A 6,000-nucleotide genomic window follows, 5' to 3' on the forward strand; every position below is an offset into this window, starting at 1 on the left:
CATTGCTGATCATGCCCTTTGCCCCCTCTTCCTTTGTTTACTGTTTCTGTTATGAATTCCCTATCATTACCCCCTATGTGTGCTGAGTTAAAGTTTATGGTCTAGTAGCCTTTAAATGGCTATCCAAGACTGAACTTGGCTTTCAATAAGTCATAATTCCTCAATTTGAAAATGACAAATTGGTCAGGGGTGTGCCAACACTTCAAATTGCTTGGCATGACCACAAACTTATCATTTCCCCTCCCCTGCACTTGCACTTACTCTTAGACTTTAAGTTCTGCCCCTCTCATATGAGCCTTGCCTTGGGACCTTGAGTTCCCTCTGAACTTGGACATTTCAGGGCTGGCTTTTCCACACTGCACTTTACTACAATTCTGGAATGATGTTTGGGGTGTAAGCACTGCCTGGAGCTCTTGAAGCTCTTTGGAACTTTGACACATCCCAAATAAGAGAAGGCTTTAGAAACCTGGATCCTTGGAAGTTGGTTTACTACATATGTCACACTGGGAGTCTGAATTAGGCCCTCTTTGGTTGGAATTCTGATTTCGGATGTGTTTTATTTATTTTTTGATTTGTAATAATTTTGTAATAACATTTGGGCTCGGCTAGTAAAAAAAAGTGGGTGGGGAACTATGCATGCAAGGGGTAGATATCATGCCTATAGGGATTATCATTTTTGAAATTCTGTATCCCATCTAGAGATCATGCTTGTAGGAATTACTGTCTCTAAAAGTTCTGCATCTTATACAAATCACTAAAACTCTGCATTTTCATATAGATGCCTTAGGAACTCCGCATTTTCATATTATGCCTATAAGATTTTCTGCACTTTCATATAGATACCATGTCTATAGTATTTTCTGCAATTTTGCATGTGCATCCGTCGTTAGGTAAACTTGTTATAGGATTTAAACAACTAACCAATTGCATATAGATGACCTGCCTATAGGATTTCTGTATAATAATAACAGTGTTTAAAAAAACAGTGTTTAAAATCAGTGACACTTAGAAAGCATGCCTACATGAGCTGTTAACTATCTTGAATAGCCAATTCGTCTAAAATCAATAGCAATAACGCGTAAGCACCTGCAGAACTTATGTTTTTGTAACTAACAAATCTTTTCTGCAATCAGTTTACTCTCTTTATTTTTCCTGAAATTGATAGATATCATGCCTATAGGTTCTGTTTAATGCCTAGGCAAGCCTTAGAGTAAAATTTATAAATGCATCAGTATTTGATAATTACAACCAGCAGGCAGGCCTAATTCGGACTTCTTATCTGAAAATATGTGATAAATCAGCCTGCCTTAACGTTTAAGTTTGATACAGACCAAACCAGTATGTGCAAAACATGCTAAACTCTATGGCTTATCTGATTTAAGGAGGTTTACTTGAGCCTTACTTGCTTATTGTCCCTCCCATTTATTGTATTATGTGTTTTGATTGACGCCTTAGTATTTTGTCCTTTGAAACTCCCTAAAAAGCCCCAACTCCCTCCCCTTTAGGATTAGTAGTCTCAATGCCTCCGAGACTGATAGGATTGTGGGACGAGTACTAGCATGCAATAAGTAACGATACCATTCCGCGCTTTAATACCTTATCGGGGTGGGAAGGGTAGATGTGGATATGATGACCGGTGCGCTAATATCACGTGTGATCCCTCTTTTGAGGAGTAATCGTTGGGTATTGCATTGAAGTGATCCATATTAATTATAAACATAGGACCCCCTCCCTTTATTTGCTTTCATCTTTTCTTGTAAAATTATTCAAATCTCTTTTTTTTATTTCTGCCCTCTCTTTATACTTTCAAAAGTTTTCAACCTAATTACAATGTTATATACGATTCCTTATTTGAGCTTTGATTGTTTACTTGTAAAGTCACAATTGCAACATGGCCAGGAACCACACTAGTGGATCTCGAGGGGTGCCTAACACCTTCCCCTCGAGATAATTTCTAGCCCTTACCCGAACTCTGGTTTTCCAACTCAAACTCTTCTAAAAAAGTGTCCTAATGCACTATAATCATTAGGTGGCGACTCTTCAACTTCTAAACCCAATTCTCGAAAGGGAATAGAGTTGTCCTCCCAATGTTGTATACCCGATTTCTAACCCCACGGTTAGAGAAAAAAAGGGGGCATCGACACAAGTCGGCATGGCCCAGGGCCCTTGAAGGCCTTAGATAAGATGAGCAAGGCAATGGAGGGGCCATTGGAAGCTTGGGGTTGAAGGGTGGTCACTGGAGAAGGGAGGAGGTTGAAAAGGGGGTTAGGGTTAGGTTGAGAGAAGAGAGGAGACGAGCGGATATAGAGGCGGCGCCCTTTTGGAATGAGGTAGGGTTAGGGGGTCTTAGGAATTAAAAAGGAAAGGAATCATATGGGCCATTGATCTGGGAGATCAACAACCAAGATTTGATTTATGTTGGATCAGGTAGATGGGTTCCGGGTTTGGGTAAGTGTATATATGGTATGGGTCGGGTAATTTAGTCAGAAATTGGGCTAGGGTTGGATTTAATTTAGGCTATAATCGAAATGCAAATATGGCTATAATTTAAATAGCCAATTTTCCCTATTTAATTTATAATATGTAATAACCAATTTCTGGAAAATAAACTTATGTACCAAAATGATTTAAAATATATATTTATCATTTTAAAAATATAGGAACCAATTTTACACATATAAAATGTAATTATATGTTAAATGAGCTAATATTGCAATTATATGCAATTTAGTCTAACAAATACCAAATGCAATTATAAAAATGCATAAAAAATATATTATTCATATTTTGGCATAAATATAGAAATTAAATGACTCATCCATCATAAAAATAATTTGTGAAATAATTATTGGGGATTTTATGAATAAAAGGGAAGAAAATAAATCAATTTAAATCCCTAAAATTATGAAAAAATTGTAAAAACCTTGTGCATGCTTATATATGCATGTATATGCTAGTTTGAAGGAATTTATGCATATTTTAAAATATATAAGTAAAAATTGGGTATCAACAACTGCCTCTCTTTACCCGGGAAGGATGAAAGAGTTTTCGGGTAAAGAAATGATGGCCAATTTTGACCAAACGGGATGTTTTGAAAGACGGAGGCCGCATTCCGGTTTTCGAGTTACCTACATATCCTTGGTTTTATAGGATTAGCCATGTGTAGTTCTGGATTCACCCGCAGAGTATGCCGATAAAATTATTGCAAGAACGGATACGAGATGAAGAAGTGGCTATAGTGAGCGATTAAAGCTCAGGACAGTTGGAGGGAACTGGAGCGAAATCTCTCCTGCAAGGATAGTGGTTTCTTACTGGTTACCTGCAGATAAAAGATGCTACAAACGTATTTGCGAAAATTTAAACGTGATGCAGATTCCCTTCGGACCATGAGGGTTGTCCTTGGACAGTTAAAGATGACGTCCTCAGACCATGACATCCTGGGCCATGAAGCATATGATAAGGGATTCGTAGGCCATGATATGATGTTCTCGGGGCATGAAGATAGTGCCTCCGAACCATGACGCCTTTGAATAATGATATGCAAGTTTGAGGGATCCTCAGGCCATGACATGGTGTCTTCCGGCTATGAGGATGATGCCTTTAGACTATGATGCCTTCATATAGATTTTCGATATTTCAGCATATGATGTTAACATGACAAGGCTTAGTCTTGTGAAATAGAGGGCAGAGCTTAGCACGATTGGAAAGCAGATGGATAGTAAAATAGAGCAATATCTATGCAAAAGGGACAGTGCTTAGTCCCATGCAAATATGGAGTCAAGGATTAGCCTCATGCAGATAGGGAGTCTAGTATTGGACTCATGCAAGTAATGAGTCAAGGATTAGACTCATGCAAATAGGGAGGCAAGGATTAGCCTCATGCAAATGTGGAGTCGGATTAGACTCCACAAGGAGGGAGGCAGGGATTAGCCTCATCCAAGCGTGGAGTCAGGGATTAGACTCATGCAAGTATGGGGAGGCAAGGGTTAGCCTCATGCAAATATGGAGGCAGGGATTAGCCTCATACGAGTATGGAGTCAAGGATTAGACTCATGCAGGTATGGAGTCAAGGATTAGACTCATGCAGGTATGGAGTCAAGGATTAGCCTCATGCAAATATGGAGGAGGGATTAGCGTTATGCAATATGGAGGCAAGGATTAGACTCATGGAGTCAGGGATTAGACTCATGCAGGTGTGGAGTCAAGGATTAGACTCACGAAAATGGGGAGGCAAGGATTAGCCTCATGCAAATATGGAGGCAGGGATTAGCCTCATGCAGGTATGGAGGCGAGGATTAGCCTCATGCAAATATGGAGGCAGGGATTAGCCACATGCAAATATGGGGGGGGGGGACAGGGATTAGTCTCATACAAAGAGCGAATAGCAGGTAAGAGTAGTATATTTCTTAGCTGGAGATGTATTCGATGTCTGATGGCTTGATTGACAGTAATCGTGCTACGTGCATATATCTGCGGATGTTATCGTTACGTCATACGTGCCTGTGTTCGAAGAAAAAATTGTAAGTTCTGTGAGGGGAGGTTGGTTCGTACTTCGTCTGCCGGCCTTGCTCTGCTTCATTCTGAAAGCCCCCTCGAGTCCCTTGGGTGGCACCTGACTATTATGGAAATAGAGTTTTCGAGAAAATGCAATATTTTAAAAAAAAATAAAGTTGTTTTAGAAACGTATTGATATATCAAGTAATTTTGATGAACTAGTGATTGTAATACGTCTCAGAGGCATTACATCTATCTCACATTGGAATTTTGAGGGTCCTCCTCAAAATTCTACCCTAGTTTGGTAGACGATCTTTAACTGTTTGCGGGTGACGGAACCTGCTGAACCTTCTCCGAAATTTTGATAATCCTTCTCAAAATTCTACCCCAATTGTTAACTGATTACTGACTTCTTGGCATGCGATGGCACTGGCTGGACTTGCTCTGGAATTTTGAGGACCCTCCTCAAAATTCTGCCCCAGTTTTTGATTTTGGGGGATATGAAAATTTTATTATAATATGACCGAACTCATAAGGCTGCCTACGTATCCCTTCTTAAATTGGAATCAGGTCGAGCGTAGTTCAATTACATCGAAGAGAAAATGTAAAGTTTCTAAGCATAGTTTCTCTTGACTGCGTCTGAATTAATTGGTTTTGGCCAGATTTCTCCATCTATTTCTGCGAGTATGAGTTCTCCTCCTGTTAGTACTCTGTGAACCATGTACGGACCTTGCCAGTTGGGAGAGAATTTCCCTTTGGCTTCATTTTGGTGTGGGAAGATTTCCTTCAACACCAGCTGCCCTGGTGCGAATTGTCTTGGTTTGGCCCTTTTGTTGAAAGCTCTAGACATTCTGTTCTAGTAAAGTTGGCCGTGACACAGTGCATTCACTCTCTTTCCATCGATAAGGGCTAATTGTTCATAGCGACTCCTTATCCACTCTGCATCGCTAAGTTCATCTTCCTGCATGATTCTTAAAGAAGGAATCTCTACCTCGGTTGGGATGACAACTTCGGTAGAATAAACTAGTATGTAGGGAGTTTTCCCGGTTGATATGTGAACCGTGGTGCGATACCCCAATAGAGCAAATGGTAACTTCTTGTGCCATTGCTTGTGGTTCTCTACCATTTTCCTTAGTATCTTCTTAATGTTTTTGTTGGCGGCTTCTAGGGCTCCATTCATCTGAGGTTTGTAAGATGTGGAATTCTTGTGCTTGATTTTAAACGTTTCACATATAGTTTTCATTAGATCACTATTGAGATTGGCGGCGTTATCAGTAATAATGGACTCGGGAACTCCAAATCGGCAGACAATACGATCCTGGACAAAATCTGCGATGACTTTCTTGGTTACGGCTTGGTAAGATGCAGCTTCTACCCATTTCGTGAAGTAATCAATGGAGACCAGAATAAATCTGTGTCCTTTTGAAACAGTGGGCTCAATTGGACCAATAACATCCATTCCCCAGGCGGCGAATGGCCAAGGTGAACTTGTTGCATTGAGCTCAT

The sequence above is a fragment of the Nicotiana sylvestris genome, chromosome 7, assembly GCF_000393655.2.
Source record: "Nicotiana sylvestris chromosome 7, ASM39365v2, whole genome shotgun sequence".
Classification (NCBI taxonomy): Eukaryota; Viridiplantae; Streptophyta; class Magnoliopsida; order Solanales; family Solanaceae; genus Nicotiana; species Nicotiana sylvestris.